Source organism: Xiphophorus couchianus, chromosome 22, assembly GCF_001444195.1.
Source record: "Xiphophorus couchianus chromosome 22, X_couchianus-1.0, whole genome shotgun sequence".
Taxonomy (NCBI): Eukaryota; Metazoa; Chordata; class Actinopteri; order Cyprinodontiformes; family Poeciliidae; genus Xiphophorus; species Xiphophorus couchianus.
In genome coordinates this window covers 3,325,310-3,343,033 of record NC_040249.1, presented here as the reverse complement: position 1 = coordinate 3,343,033, position 17,724 = coordinate 3,325,310, and positions in this window count along the sequence as shown.

Here is a 17,724-nt window from a genome sequence, read left to right as displayed (position 1 = left end):
CGGCCGCATCAATCCGCCTCATCACCCGTGATGGAGTCCGCTCAAGGTCCACCGACCAGCTGGATTTGTGCAGCGACATCGCAGAAGCTCACGTCCATCTGCTTTTCCGGTTCCCATAGCCGTTTTTGAACATGGCTGGCGGCCTCTGGAATGTAGCATCAGACAGAATTAGCAGACAGACTTGTAGATGTTTAATAAATTCTAACTTTGTGTTGTATCTCACAGCTATAAACATTTTCAGCTTGAGTTGTTTCAAAAGGCTACATTTTGATCAATTCTGGGTCGCAAGTTGCTAGTCTTCCAACAATTTGAGGTTTTCTTTGCTATTTTACAATTTCTATCTACAACACTTTGGGAACTACTACTGATAACATTACACAGTGCCTCTTAAATCTATTTTCACCTGTAATGATATTAATAATTATTCAATAATATATTACTATGAATAGTCCAGAATATCAAAAATTGTTTTAGAACTGTCAGGATTTAACTTTTATCCATTTTCACCTCCAATTTCTCCATTCATTTTTATAGAAAAGCAGCTTAATTGCTACAACAGGCTTAACATACAGGTCAGCAGTACACGCTAGTCCGTGATCATTTCCTTCATACAGTTTTACAGCATGTTGATAATAAGAGCTGGACTCTATTATGGGATTGTCCGCTGTCATCACAGTCCCAGATCGGACTGCAGGCCGTTAGAAACCCGACTCTGTCGCTTAGGAGTCCGGGGATGAACAAGAAGGAATTAGTTCAGGAATGATAAGGCCGCAGAACATTGTGAACCTTCACACACAGTGTTCGCGTATGTATCCCCTGCCGACAACATGATATGTTTCTTTTAACGTCATGTTCCCATACTGCATGCGCGTCATTAATCATTATAACAAAGCAACACCGGGTGTTGCCACTTCACTTCCTGTGGAAGTCTGCAGAAATATTGAAACTCCTTGAACTTGAATGCATTTCCAACATAAGGTCCACAGAAAGTGACACATCATTTTATACTGAATATACACATTTGAAGACATTAGAAAGAAAAACTGTCTACATTAAGCACATAAATATTTTCCATGTCCGTATGACTCGTCTGCAGTGTACAGACAATATTTATTGATTTGGGTAACTTTAGACTCAGTTCAATTTGGGACATAAATGTAACATTTGTTAAGTTTTCAACTGCTGCGGTTTGATTTCACACGAACCAAACCAACCCTCACCTATGGTGGCGCCGCACCAGAAACCTCTGAAAACCTCTGAAGAAAACACTGAGCGCAACGTCCTTCAACTGAAACAAAAATGGTGTCAGTTTTTAGTGGTTGTAGGATTTCTCTTTTGTCTTTGGTAAAAGATCACGAGTAATTTCTCCCACTAGTATTAGACTCATGCATTTGTTTTTGCTACATTCACCCAAAATGCCCAAACGGTCCACTTCCTGCTTTTTGGACCGGCCCCTGGTCCGGTTGGCGTTCACGTTTCCGAACCACACCAGAGTTCACTCCAACCCAATCGAGACCAAGGTTTTCAGGCAGACCAGAGTTAAATCGTTTGGTCCGCATCAGAGTTTGATTACGCAATCACGGCTCCCCAAAGAAAGCGGACTTTGTAGACAAACGGACCAGAGTTTGATTAAAGCGGACAGAGCAGGTCTGAAGTGTACTCTGACCTTCCCTGGTGTGAATTCTACAACTTTTGGACCAAACTTCTCATGGGTTCAAACACAGCACAGCAGCAGAGAAGAAAAGGACAATAACTCATGGTGATTGTAGCTTGGCAAATGTTCCAGTCATAAGAGGAATGGGCAATGAGTAAATGTCACCAGTCTTGGAAGCTGCACAGAGCTTTTAATTTGTTTGCTGTTACTACCCATCAGACAGATAAGATGTCTTTTATGTGCTGAGAAATCTGCTCCCCAAGTCCAAATGGTCTTTTGACCTTTTATGATACAACTTACATTTTCGGAAATCAAATACTTACAATCAAACTGCTGTATATAAGCAGAAGCTTCTTAACTCATGTCTGCCACGTAAAGTTGTCAGTTCTATCGAAATGTGATTTTGTGAACAAAGTAAAACCACTTCTCAGTTAATTTTTTTGAAAGAAGAGACTGCATACATTACAAAGTAATTAGATAAAGATGGAAAATCTATTTTGTTCTGTTTTTTAATGGTTTTTGTGTCGTAAAATAGATGACAATTCACTCTAGACTTGCTCCAAGATAATAATGAATGGAAGAAATGTAATTGACAGAGTGAGAAGTGGGAACAGTTCCTTTCAGGAATCTAATGAAACTGAAGTTGCATAACGTCACGATAATGTCCGATGATTCTGCCACCACCTTATCTGTTTTTATAAATACATACATTTATGGATGTGTGCAATATTCATGTTAACAATGTTTACTTCTTAGCATCTGATTTGCAGCAAAAACAAAAAAGAATTGAGATTTTTTTTATTTATTTGATTGTTAATAAGTTTACACAGTAATGAGCGTAACAGCATAAAGGAACTGTTGTAGATTTTCTGTAAAACTTTAGACCACAAAGAGTCTTTCTGTTGATTTTGGTGGTTCATTAAATACATTTAGGTTCCAATAAATGAAGTCTCAATGACTTCATTTGTAGATGATTCTTTATAACTACGAAAGAAACTTTTTCCACCCAATATTGTATCATGATCTGTTGATGTCTTAAAGGGGCAGTATTACGGGTTTTCCAGGCACATAGTGCCTTTTTATATCATGCTCAAATAACTATGTTATTGAAAATGCTATATGTCAAACATAAAATAAAAGAAGTTGACTTTGGGATTCTGTATCTTTAAAAACTCCTGCTCTTTTTGAAAATCCACCTTCAGGAAGTCATCACAACATCACTCCTCTATTAACACTTTAACAATTTCTCATGAAACGAGCTACTGAGTTACTTCTCAGTAGGTCGTTTCATGAGCTCAGCAGATGCGCTGTTCCACCAGGTATCTGCTAATTGCTGCTGGCTAGTCTGAAGGAGCTGAGTGCTGTGTGAGGCAGAAGCTTGGAGGCTTGGAAACTGCAGCGCCGAGGAGAAGCGGAGCTCGGTCCACCTGGGCGTTTTGCACAACTGATTGGTTACCATGGAGACTCGAAGGATTTCTCAAACATGCATGAAAGAATAAAGACAACACTAGGTATGTTTTTGATGAGGAAATAACATCACAACATGAAGTCAGTTTTACATGCTTTATTTGTTCTCTATGACCTGACAATTCAAAGTCTTTGATAAGTTCAAACCAAAACTTTTATCAGTTCTTTGCTACAAATCAAAGCAAAGAACTGCTTTGACATGGAAGAGCCTGGTTTCACTGCATGCGTTGAAATGTCCGGTTCTCATCGCAGAATTATCACATGTTGCTTTTCAGCTAAACGGTGATAGCAGGTACACAAGGCTGAAAATTTAACTATGAGTTTTAAAGTGCGACTATTTTTTTAGCAGAATGCTTTGCTCGAGGATTTATGGTCCGAACGTTGTCTGACTGAATCATCCTTTTTAGTCGGAAGGGCCATTAACAGCTAATCGTATCCGGTGCTAAACTGTTCAGAAGGTAATGAAACTTTAAGCCCGCAGCACTTATTTCCTTCTGCAGTTACAGCTGGAAGAAAGTTCTCAACACCAGCCGAGACGAAAGGAGGAAATTAAGACAGTGCGAAATACCCGTCTCCTTTCGCTGGAGGCAGCGGATTTAAACAAAATCTTGTATTTAACAGGTGATAAAGTAGGAGCCGAGGTGGTGAAATCGTGTCTGTGTGTCATCAAGGTATCGATACTGTAGTGCATGCTTGTGTCTGTTTGTTCCTCAGTTTGTGCAGCTGTAGAGCTGACAGGCTGACAATGATGTCAGAGTGTTTTAATAAAACGTCGCAGAGCACATAACTGAACCAGGGCAGGGGATGTGCAAGAATAGCATTTTTATAACTGAAGTAGAGACATTATGTCTGGTGTTGTGTCAAGGGCTAAACGGGGCCACTCTGGACACAGCTGCTAAGTTATGTTATAGGTTCTATCTTTTCCTCTATCTCTTTTAGCCTACTTTTAATCTGCTTACGCTGCAGTGTACATAACCATGTTTATGTGTGTCTGCTGGCAGTCATACATAAACAGACTGAAACTGATTAGACTACCCTTTAGGGGTACAGATTGTAGAAAAGAATAAAAAGCTAAAGTCGCTACAGTCTTCGCCTCACTTGGTTTCATCCATAAGGTGAGCTCAGTGTGGCCTCAGCGCTGGACGGTGAATGTAGCTCTGTATCTGTTCCATTTGTATGACATGTATGGCTTGTAACATTTGATCATTTTTCGGCATTAAAGCCTGTTTTTATATATAACCAAATCTCATTATTTCTCAAGATAATTTACACTGAGGGGTTCTGGTCGGGTCCTGAAACTGGTAAACGGACCTGGTGGAGCACAGAGACAAAATGAATGAACTCCAACAGTTACAAGTAATAATCCCAAATATTTTCTCTTCATTTCATATAAAACAGAATATAAGACGAGCAGAATTGCGTTACTCTCTAAATACATATCAGTCTTGCTTCAGATGGAAGAGATCAAACAGCACTTTGGATCGTGCCGGTCACAACCCCCCAGAAGTGGGACGTCTTGGTCGGCGATGTCTGCTCACCAACCCGTGTTCGGTCTCCATAGTAACCAACCACCGCAACTGTTTGGAAAACGTCGGGGAACAGTCTGCAAACGAAGAGTTTTAGTAGTGCCCAGTTCTGTTTTGTTTTTACCTGTTAGGAATTGCAAAAAGACCGGAGGCTTTTAGGACTACATACCACCTGCATGGGAAGTTTTGTGCACTGAAAAATTTTTTTTTTTGAACCAACTTTAAAAAAAATAGTCTAATTTGTTACCGCTAATTTATAATAGTTTTGCTAAGGTTATAATTATGTTATAAAATTAGCTTAAACAAATTAGACTACTTTTTTTAGGTTGGTTTAAAAAAACATGTTTTTTTCAGTTGTAGAAAAAGCAGTGACATTATTTAATTTGAATCAATTTTGGTAAAAAATTCACAAAGCATCCATCATTATGACAAAAGCTTTATGTAGCAATAAAACAAACAGTATAATGTGTAGCTGTGATAATGAAACAAGTTGTAGCACCAATGTGGAAAAGTGAATATTTCCTGTGCTGCAGTTCCTCATCTAACCTATGGGTGCTGCTGAAGAGCATAGCACCACTACACAGCAGGAATTGTAGAAGAAGAGTCAAACAGGAAGTGCATTTCTCTTACACAAATACTAATTTGATACGATTTTATTAGCTTGTTTGACACTGAGTTGTGTTTCTGTGTTGTAGTATTTGTCTGAATCATCTTTTTGAAAAAAGAGAAAAAGGTGATGATTTTTACAATTAAAAAAAAACAACAAACACTTTTGGCAAAAAAAAAAGAGTTTGGCCATTATTTTAGGAAGGTGATTATGCAACTCATCCTCTGACCCATCTGTGAGAATAATGTGCTTTAAGTGTTCAACCTGGATAAACCCATAATGGGCTCATAATGAAACTGCTCTATATTTAAACATAATTGTACCGATACTTTTGAAATTATCCCATCACAACGAATTGGTCAAAAGAGTAAAATATTTGGGCAGGTGCTGATGGTGCAGAAACCTCTGCGCCCCATGCCTTATTTCTAATGTTTAATAAAAGCCCATGTGGTCATGATGTATCACGCTGTGCTCACAATTTGAGAGATTAAAAACTGCAACTTTAAAAGCGGCTTCATTTCAGCGTGGAGCTGCAGACTCAGCACTCGGAGCGGCGAGAGGAGGTGTTAAAGAGGCACGACAGATCAGTGCTGGTGAGAGTTACATGAGCTCTGGTACTTAGTGCGGCTGAGGATTTGGAAGTAAGCAGGAGCAAAACGATCCGGGGCCAGGGTGATGACTCAAAGTGGATTTGAGGAACAACAAACAGTTTAAGTTCTCTTGACCTGTTTGTTGAAGACTTAAGACACTTCAGAAAGAAATTCTCTCTCTCTCTCTCTCTCCATATATATATATATACACGTTTCTACATAACTTCAAAACATGGACATTTTTATGACTGCAAGACCTTTTTCTCACATCATTATGATGATCATTTCATCAAAATTCAGACATGTTAATGCAATAACATCTGCCCCCAGCTCCGTTGATTTGAATTAAAGTTGTTAAAAAGATTTTAAGTAGTGTTTTAATTCAATATCATAATTCTTGAATTTAGAAGGTCTGAGATGGTTGATGAAAAAGAAATAAAGGTTACTATTTTACCGTTAACATTTTTCTTTTTGTCAAATCACTGGTTTGAAAATCAATTTGATTTCATCACAAATCTTGGAACAAACTTCCAGAAATCTGCAAAACTGCCAATTTCTGAGTTCCTTTAAATTAAGGCCGGAAGCCCACCTGATTAGAGCTGCTTTTGATTAGTATTAAGTGGAACATTGATCAACATATTTGATGTTTTCTGCTTGTTTTTATATGATATAAAGTGCTTTGAACTGCCTGGTTGCTGAATTGTGATTTACTAATAAACTTGACCTGATTTAGAGAATTTTAAGGAAAGACAAAGAAAAGCTGATTTTGTGCACAAAGTTTCATCATACCCGGACGTGGGGTTGAATATTGATCTGATTCAAACATATTTTTCTGGTATTTTTCTAACCTGACACTTTTACCGAGAAAACACTCTGGGCTGCTTAGCTCTACAGAGAAAAAACTATTTCATAGTGGGAAACGTATCATAATAAATTCATGTTTTGTTTGGTTGGTTCCCCCCCCCCCAATAAGCCTAACCTGGTAGCTTTCATCAGATTTGAAATTGGCTCTACAATAATTTGCAAAATTTGAAATTGTTCTGGTGAACAATCGATAGGAATGGGAGATTCTTTAGCTTTCTGTGCAATTTTATTTTAGAAACTTGCTTATAAGTCAGGCAGTATATTTTTATTTTTTATCTTAATATGTTCGCATTTACAAAGTCTTTCATGTCTGGCATGACATCATTTAATCACTGGTAGAGTATCCAATAGATTGTACGCAATAAGAGCAGCATTACTCCAACATATTTTACTCAAATAAGATGTAAAAAGTATTTTTCCAAGAAATCAATCAAATAAGAGTAAAACCATATTTGGTAAAAAAAAAAAAAAAAAAAAAATGCAACTCAAGTAATGAGTCATAAAATCTGATTTGGTATTTTAAAATACTGCTATCAGACAGACAATATGTAAAGTTGTAATGTAAATATAATATTCGACTCATTTCTTTTCAGCATCAAACTTCACAAATAATTAATATTTACAGTGGATAATGTCAGGACAAGGTAATGTACTTCCAGCAACAGCATGTAATGCTTAATGCATCTTATTGATCCTAATGGCACAAAAGGCTCAGCAGATAGAAAATAACATTAGAACAACAAAGCTGGTCTAGAAATAAGAAACCTGTAAACTGTAGATGTGTCTATATCTCCTTCTTTTTGGGTTTATAATGGTTCCTTTTTCTTCATTAATTTACTCGTATTGAATCAGAATTTCTACTCAAGTCAGAAACGCAATAATTCATAATAACATTACACAAGTTAAAGTAAAAAATAAAACCACACCTAAAAGTCTTTTTTTCCCCCTAAAAATATGTAACTATACATACTCTATATGTAGTTTCTACCCAGTGCAGAGGTGGATAGTAACTAAACTAGCCTTAAACTAGTTTAACTGCTTCTCGTTTAAACTAGCCTTCCTGTTCTCCTTCCTTAAAAACTTTAATTCTTATGTTCAGTGCATCTCTATGCCTTCATCCGTTTTGCCTAAAAACGAAAAATAAGCGATCCAAGCGTTGTTTGTCGTGTGCAGTCAAAACCAAAAGGAGTATTGGAAAAAAACAAAAAACAAACACAGTGTCAGAATAATTGGAGCACAGAGTGTCAGTTTGGCACATCAGCTGCTGGTTGAGTGAGAGCCGCCTTCAGTCGTTTTATTTTCACTGCATTTTTGGCACAAGCCAACTACAAGACAGGTGGCAGGAAGTTATTCCAGTAATTAGTAGTAATATCATCAGCTCTCTTTCCTGACACACACACACACACACACACTTCTTCACAGCACCACATGCTGATCGCTGCTCACGGGGTGTCAGTGTATCCCAGCATGCAGTTAGGGTGTCTAAAATAGGCTGTGGCACAGCTGGGGCTGCAGGAATAGGAACAGGAGGAGGAGGATTTTTCCAGCTAGCTCCTGTTTGCAGACGCTCGTGTTCTGTCTTGTTGGGCTGAATCATGCAGAACCGTGCTTCCAGTTCCCTGGCAGTGATGAAGGACAGTCGTTGGCCTCCAGATCAAGGCCAGGAGCTGGCCTTTGGAGGGGTGCTTAGGAACGCTGCAGCTGTCGGGCGGTTATGGGCCGAGTGTCCGTTTGATCTGCATTTGCTTTTGTTGCAAGTTGCTGACCAGCCACATTGTTATTTGTGTGGCTATAAATTCTCATTGCCCAGTGAAACGAATGAGTCGCATGGAGCGTGCTACTGGAAGGGAACTCTTACGACACAACAAGTTAGATGAAAGAAGACTTGTTCGCAGTTTGTAGGAGGCGCAAGGAAAATCTGGAAAGAGATCTTCAGGTCAAATGAAATATAAATCCATCCTCACTGTGAAACATGGCGGTGGAGGCATTATGCAGTGGGAATGGACAGGTACTCTGCCCAGAATATCCCTTATTTATCCCAAAGGAAAGTTAAAGTAACTCATTTCATCTTCAAAGTGTTGCCGTGGATGGTGGTGCTGTGGCCAGGAAGGACCTTCAGTAGCAGTCAGTCTTCCAACGAATCAAAAGATGCCGCTGACTGAAGATTGTTACTGTAGTCATGACGGTCATGACATGCTAACCGGTTAGCAGAAACAGTTTTCTACAATATCATGTCCTGAATCACACCTTCAGTTGTTGAGAAGCACCGCTAACCCGCCCCTTTTGCTTTTGCCGCTCCCCCTTAAAGCTGTGTTTGGTTAGAAAGCTGGGCAGAGAGCGATGCTGGAGTTGGGGATAAAATCTTTGCCCAATATGACTGATGGAAGAGATGGTTTGAACTTCCTCCTTCCCTCCGTTTTCAACTCTTCTAGGATTTGGGGGTCGTAGTTCAGGTATTAGCTGAGCTTACACCTGCTCCCACGTGTGAAAACAAGACCTCGTTGCCACGGTAACGCGTCGCCACAAATGGCCAAAAGTGAGAGCCAAAATGCGTTCAGGTGCACAGCAACCTAAACCAGAGGGAACAATTGTCCAAACATGCAACGCATCAACCTAAAACATTAAGCACAAAAGTCTACAAAAATAACAAAGCAGAACTAACATAACAGAGCCAAAATGCCTCTCCTCCTATTGGAGGTTCAATGTTTCCATATTCATATAAAACTCCAAATTATCCGTGGAAAATTCCCCATAGATTTTTTTTTTCCGTACAGCATGTCAAAAATATTCAAAAGAAAATGCAGCTTGGGAAGCTGAAGTACCTGAACTCTCCACTTTATACACAGTTGGCTGACATATGCAAATCAGTCAATCCAGGAGCGCCACGCATTTTCCTTGCCACTGATTGGCTAAGAGCGGAAATAAGGAAGACCATTGATATTAGCGTCCGCAACAGTTTCAATATGGTTTCCATTGTACGTTTTAATGCATATTAAGGTATGTTTGGTGTTTGAACTATTAAAATAGCTAATCATAAACGATTTTAGAGGTGATCTCAGGTATTTGCTAATATTTAAGGTCGGTTGTGAAGCACCAACGCTGGACTCAGTTGTTCTGCGTTGTTGGTCGCAGAACAACTGAGTTGGTCCATCACACAAAATCCCAGTAAACAGATTCAGATGGTACGTTAATTATTGCGCTTATTTTGTGAGAAAGGCAACAATATAAGAGATTTTCACGTTTTCTTTTCACTGTAGCTAAAAAATTCTATCAGTTTCTTTTATTATTATTATTATTGTTGTTGTAGCTTTTGTTCACTTCCATCTGGGATTTCCCACATTCACACTTTGACTTGTGAAATGAGTTTTAAATCCCGGAGCTCATCGCCGTATCACTTAATCAATCGAGCAAAAAGACAGAGGGGTCAAAAAGGTTTCCTAACACTTTACATTCGCCACCCCAGACGTGGTACAGTTTAGCGAGCAGCCTCAACAAAGGAGACCCTCTTGTTTGAATGTGAGAAACTCCAGCGGAACAATTAAAATAAATCTTGAGGCGAACCGCCATTAACCTCGGTCCGGTTTGGGTTTCGCATCTCGCAGGCCTGCGCACAGGATCTCTTGGTTTTGTTTATAACACGCTGACTAAAAGAGTGAGGCGAAACGGACGTTTTAAGTTCACTGCTCTTTGTGATGGACTTTATTTCTTGCTTACCTGAGATTTCAGTAGAGCTGTGAATTTTCCAGCTGCAGATTGGCTCTAAGGAATTGGAGGTGAACGTTTTAGGGCTCTTTAAGCAACATGCATGACTTGTTTTTACTGCGCTTTGCTCTAAATTAGTCAAATGCAGACACAATGTTTTGCATTAGTATGAAAAAAAACCCATCAAAACGTCAAACAACAAAGAAGCAACAAATAATCTGCCAGTAAAAAAAAAACAGTGGTCTAATAAAGCTCTTAAAAACAATCAATAGTCGACTGATTTGCAGTTGAAAGTTAATAAGTTCAGATTAAAGGAAAACGTTTCAAAAGTTGATTTTTATTAAGAGTCATTTTAAAATGAATGTCACTCTGTTTAAAAAAAAAAAAGGCAACACGTCTAAAGGCGTAGAGCGAAGTTCACCCACCATATTTTGCACATCTGTATTAGCCGTGTTTACGTTTGGTTGTGATCAGAGAACTGCCTTCTGTGATTGCTGTGTGCCGATGTAAACTCTGCTGCCCCGGGTCAGGTTTCAGCCCCGAAGGCCCAAAGCGGCCGGCATGTGTCGAAACACATAAACACTTAAGAAGGAAGACAAACAAAATGGAGGAGAGCATAAAAAGAGAGCTGAACGCATCACAAGCTGGCGAAGAGAAAACGGGAGAAAAGGTTTGTTGGTCGCATCTTCTCTAGTTCCTCGTTTCACTTTTTCGCCAGTTTAGTTTCGCGCATTTTGTCAAACTCTTGCCCCTGATCACGTCACATATGCAGATCAGTCTGACTGCATCTTTGGAGTTTCGTTTTCCTGACCGCATGAAATATGGATGAGAAAATGTACGTTGACATCACAGCGAGTTGGCTTTTGTCATTTCTTAAGGAGGAAAACGGAGATTCTGAAAACTTTAAAGGAAGGTTTTAGCCAATAGCGGTAAACTTTATTTACATGATAACTTTCAAAACCAGTAATCTTCACAAACTGGAGAAACAAATGTGGGCTAGGAGAAAAAAACCCCAAAAAGCACAACATGAAATAAATACCAGTAGTTAAAAGGAAAGGGACTGAAAAAGTGCACTTTAATAAATAAGTATCACAGGGAAGATGGGATTGTGGTTTTCCACAAAAGAACTGAAGACATGAGGTTTTTGGCAGGTGGCATGTGGTGTTATAAAACGTTGAGATATTATCACAATCCTAAAATAAGTTTATGCTAAAGACAGTTTATGCTAATAGTGATTTTGGCAACAAAAACAACAAAAGAAAAAGAATCTATTTTATTTTAGAGGTGACATAATTAGAAGCTTGTGGAAGGTTACAGCTAACACTGTGCACTTTGCAAATTTATTCTGCAAGCATGGTTCAAACTATAAACATTTCACACTGCTACCAAGTGTCAAAAATACAGTATTGGACCATAAACTATTTTCTTTGAGTGTTTTTTCTTAATAATAAAACAAGTGTCTTACATTCTGACGTGGTTTTGCTTTATCGTTAGCTGAGTGATTAATACGGCTGCCTCCATGTGTTTGATAGTGGAAATTTGCTTAAGGCAAAACTGAAAAAAGAAAAAAAAAAAAGAGAAATGTTTGTGATTCTATTTACATAAGATCTTTTACTGAAACTGGGTATTGCTAAATCTTGTCTTACTGAATCAGCTTTCATTATAAATGACTGATGTCTTGTAAGCGGTTAATATCTCCGTGTCGTCATGCCAACATGCAGCTGCGGCGGCCCTGAGGGAGAACCGCCGACTTCTGACTGAACACGATTCCTCATTTCTTGCGGTCTTTATTTCTCACCTGTGTTTACATATTAAAACTTATTTAAACTACAGGAACATCATTCATGCTTCATCTGATGCCACTTAAAATTGTGCTTGGAAAATAAAAAAAAGACTTGACATTTGAGTTTGTGACACGAACTTGATTTATAATCAGTTGTTTTTGTTTATTCCATCGTTTGACATTTTACAGGATCAACGTGAAATTTGCATAAACGATTACAGCCGTGAACATTGGCCATAAATATTCCCAGCAACATTTCCAGATCAATCTGCGCAGATATTTTTTTAAATAATTTTTTCTTTTGATCTTATTATTAAGACCAGTAGCTAATAATATTAAAATGATAAAAGCAATGTAATTATAAATCTTAAAGTTGCAGAAATGCTAACTTTTATATTTACATTGTGCTGAGAAAAGAGAAATAAATACCTGACCCTAACTTTACATTACAATGTGCTTTGATATGAATGTGCATCAGTTGAGCTAACTTTGGCAGGCTTCTCAAAATAATCTCTGAATTATTTTTACTTTAGTAAGAATTTAGCAATTTTGAAAAATGCTGTTCAGCTGAAGCTAAATTCTCAACATAATCATTTAATTTGTTCTTGAATTTTCAGTAAATGTTAAATATAGTGATAGTAATCGCGAGTGACCATTCAATGCTAACGCTAGCCTATCTATTCTAGTGGCTCGCAGAGGAGCTAGGCAGTCAAGAGGGTGACCATGCTAATCGTTAGCTTGTCCAAAGCTAACCAGCTGTAGATGGAGTGAAATGTGGTCCTGCAGGTATTGACTCAACAGAATAAAAATTCACGCCACATGTCTTTGATTTACATTTGTAAAATCCATTGATTTCCTTGTCTTGTTTTACCTCACATTTAGGCAGTTATAGTGGCGCAAATACTCACTTCTCATCATCAAAACACTGCACTGCTAAGGATTTTCAACACACCAGCTGTCAACTAGAGGCCTGCAAGTTAGAAGCAGTAAATTTAACCTAAAAAAAAATTCACAAACTTCCAGTTAAGTGTTTTCTCTTTTTTGTTGGTGTGTGATTTCTTTCCGTCTGTTCGGACGATTGAAGCAAGCGAAGCTCATCGTGCTTTATCTTCGTATGCTAGTGATCCACATTTATTCCACGCAACAGATGTGATCTCATTCAGCTAAAGATGTGGGGCGGAGAAAAAAAAGGTCTGCATATGAATGCGAATGCATTTTTGCATATCATTCCATCTATTAAATTTACAGCCGACGCTCTGCTATGCTGGTAATGTTTATGGAAGGAAATAAGTGGTCAGAGAGCAGCGTAAAATTTACTGACTCCAGTTTGGGTGCTTTAGCACTTATCCCTCATTCATCACAAGACAGTCTGCATAGAAACTGTCTTCTGCTGGCATTTAGCAACAGAATTTACCTCTGCCTCTTTGCATGCAGAGTCTATTTGTCACTTTAATCTCGGTTCCGTGCATTTATCTCCCTTCAGTCAGTTTAATGCACACGGCGATGGACTGTGGCAGTCTGTCACCTCGTGGCTGCATTAGGGCTTTAACGAGAGTTTGAGGTGCATTTTTCACCAAGATACACGAGCGTGCCTTTGCAATTTGCATGAAGGGAGAAAAAAATACAACACAGACATATTGACCATTTCACACGTCTTTGCTCTCGCGGGCACGCAAATGTATTTAGGAGGAAAGTCACAAATAATTAATCCCAGCTGAAGCCATCATGGTGGAAAAGGTCACCATGTCATGACCATTAGTTTAATCTCTGAACAAAATGTGTTTATGTGCAGAGCAATCTGTTTGTTTCTCTGGTTGTTATGACTGCTCACAGTACAAGATATCAGTCATTTATTAAATAAAATCTGCTGATTACTCAGAAGTTAAAAAAAACAACTACTGAGTGTATTTAATCAGCATTGGATAGAACAATGAGCTAGTTTGTAGCTCTTTAAATTTCACCTACTCGTAGATAGCTTGCAGCTAGCTATGTTTCACTAGCTTGTAGTCAGCTCGTAGCTAGGTAAATTTTGCCAACTTGTAGTTAGCTCGTAGCTAGGTAAATTTAGCCAACTTGTAGTTAGCTTGTAGCTAGGTAAATTTTGACAACTTGTAGTTAGCTTGTAGCTAGCTAAGTTTCACTACCTTGTAGTTAGCTTGTAGCTTGTGAATTTACGAACACAAAATAAATCAATGCAACCTTTTTTTTGCATTTCATCATGTTGCAATCACAAACTTCAATGCATTTTTGTAGAGATGCACCGATTTGATATTAATATCTGTATCGGTTCCGGTACTGAAAAGACGTTCTAAACCGGGTATCATGACAATGTGCCAGATCAATAAAGGCAGATCTATTCAGTCTAATTCTACGCTCTGTGCTGTGAGTGACGTCACGCTTTATTATTTATTTTACATCATATTTAGAATTCCTAATTGCACTTCCTGAACCATTTGAGTATTTTGCATGTTTGACCAAGGCAGTCAAGCTATCATTTTTGTCAGTTTCAGTTTCTTTATTATTTATTTTACATTGGCTGTTATACTCCTAACTGCACTGACTGAACAAATTAAGGTTATTTTTACTTGTTTGACTAAGCTTGTGAAGCTACCGGTGTATTGCTGTGCTGTGCTTGTTCAGAGTTATCAGTTAAATTGGTAATTCAGTACATTTTAAGAAACGTTTTAAATCAAATCAGCAATGTTTTTCTGTATTGGATGTCTGTTGGCAGATACTAAACCTCAGACATTGGTATTGGAAGTGAAAAAGTGGCAGAGCAGGGATACGGATTCTGTATCTCCAGAGCTGCATGTGGCTTTTTATAACTTTATAAAAAAAATAAGCAGTTACATTTATCAAGTTTTCCTTTGCGATATGTACATAAGTATTCCACTACACAATATCACTGATTATACAAGAAATTGTTATACTGTAAGACCCTCCTCCTGGCTCTGATTGGTTGGTTGGGAGAGCTGCATTTCTTTAGATGACTGGGAGAAGATGGATGATTTTTTTTCACAGATTATCTGTCTCATAGCAAACTGTCACTACACGGGGATAGTTTTAACAAATATGTAAAGATATTTCTATGCTAAAGTTATATACTACAGCTGTAAGGGCTACTTCGTTTTGGTCTCTCACTTGCATAGAAAATTCATTGACTTTTGTGGATGTAAAGTAACTTTAAAAAAAAAAAAGAACAGATATATATGTACATTTTTACATAGCAATTTATACATTTTTCAAAATATTATTTGATGAAAAGAATCAGACTTTATCTAAACCAGATAAAGACACGCACGCCCCCTAATGAATTGCAAGGCATGACTTTGCCATCATTACACAGCGCCGACGTGTAACCAGGTCAATAAATTTCCCCCCAGCCATTCCTTGTGCTGATAGCGGCTTTCTGCCGTGTTCCAGAAGGTTCTGAGCGGTCTGGATCCAGGTCAGGCTGCTCCGCTGATAAACGTCTCCCCCGCTTTGATTTCCTGTCTCAGGCAAGAAATCATTCACGAGTTTCATCAGTCTCTTGGCCGTATAAATCACGGCAGCGCCAGACAGCGGGGCTAGCATTAGACGAGCCCTGTCCGGAAAGCGCCAGGGCTAGCACCAGCTCAGGAAAAAAACTCATGTGACTAAAGGTTAAAGGACGACGCTGTCGGCATAATGAATCTCTCGTCCTTCTTTGGTGAAACTCAAAAAGAAGTTCAAAGCAAAAGGAAGGAAACTCGACTTCAATGATGAGCGTTTATCACACTAGCAAAGCATGCTTGAACCAGAGGAATGCATGAAGAACTGAATCCTACAGCAGAAATCTTTGATTCAACGTTAACTCTATCAGTCAATCAGTGAATTGAAAGCATCAGTGAGATTTATTGGCGCTTGCCTTTACCTAGGACCTTTTTGGGCAGGTGCAGCTGCAATGATATGAAGGGACGGGGAGGAGACGGAAAGAGGTGGAGGAAAGGAGAGTGGGGGCTTCTTCTGAGCAGCTGCCATGTCATGTATATCTCCCATAAATCCCTGCCATGAACAGAGAGAGAGAGCGAGAGAGAAAGAGAGCTAGCTAGCAGTTGCATTTTGTCAGCGGGGCTTTTATTCCTCTTCACACCCAACCCCAACCCCTCAGTGATGTTTATTTTCAGCCTCCAACATACTCTGAAAGCCTGCGAAGTAATTATTTTATAAAGTTACACCTCTGCTGCCCAGTTGGCCCACATTTGAAAAGCCAGCGCCAGTGATTAGCATTTTCAAGGCAGCGAGCCAGGAGAGGAATCGATACACTATCTCAGGTTGGAGGAACACCTGGATCAGTGGTCGGAAGGAATGATTCAACAAACCTTTGTTGCTTCACACTGACCTCTCTACTGAGTTGAGCTTCATTGGTGTTTGCTCGCTGATGTTTTCTAACAAACTCTTGATGCCTTCCTTCACAGAATAGCTGGATGTAAAGTGAGATTAAATTACAAACAGGTGGAATTTATTCAGTAAATAGCTTAATTTGGAATGGAACAGATTGCTTTGCAAATGTTTAGGGTTATCCGATGTTTTTGCTTCTGACTGAATATCATTCACTATTTTGGGTTGCTTATTGTTGTCACTATTGGTGCTCCGTATTCAGTTCACTTCTTTGTTTTGAGTTTAGATGTTATCTTATGGTTCATCTTCTGTCTTTAGCCAGTCCATCTCGTCTTATTCCCACTCTGGTAGTCTCTTTGTTAGTCTCTCTCTTTCCCTCAGGTTCCCTGGTTCTTCACAGCTGTGTTTTGATTTAGCCGCACCTGGTTCCCACGCCACTCATCAATCCTCTTCCCTGCAGTTCCTTCCCTCTATGCCAGATCCTTTTGCTCCTCTTTTTGTCAGTGTCCTCCATGCAGGTTTCGCTGGTTCTGCTCAGTCCTCTCATGTCAGGTCCACCTCATCGACGTGAGGTTGCCTTGTTCTAGCCTGTTCTTGGATCCAACTCCACAACCAAACATGAGGCATATTCTCTTTCCACTCCAAAGTTATGCTCTGCTTTTTGTTGGTTAGTGGCATTATATATTGTGATTTGAGATTTTAATGCAACAAAATGCAATATTGCAAATGTTTCTTCATATTCCTGCCAAATATTGTTAGTTTCAATCTTATCAGGCTTTTTTTTTCAGTTTAAAAACACATTTATGATACACGTTTGAATGATCCCGCATTGATGGAAAGTTTTCTGGGACTGAGCTGTCAATCCCAAAATATTGATACCAACTTGGTATCAGTATCGGATCAATACTCACATGTTAAGTTCGATACTTTAGTTTCACATTCCCTCGTGAAATTTTAGTTTATTTTGATAATGTTTCTCATCTCCATCTACCTCAAACAAGATTTTCTTTTGATTTGCTCTCAAATTATATTCATTTGCAGCTTGTTTATTTAGAAAATAATTACAAAATAATTTTTCTGCTTTAATAAAGTATTTATTAGGCAAGAAATAACATTTTTTCTTAATTCTATTTTAGGTTTGAACTAAATCATTCAAAGACAAAAAAAAA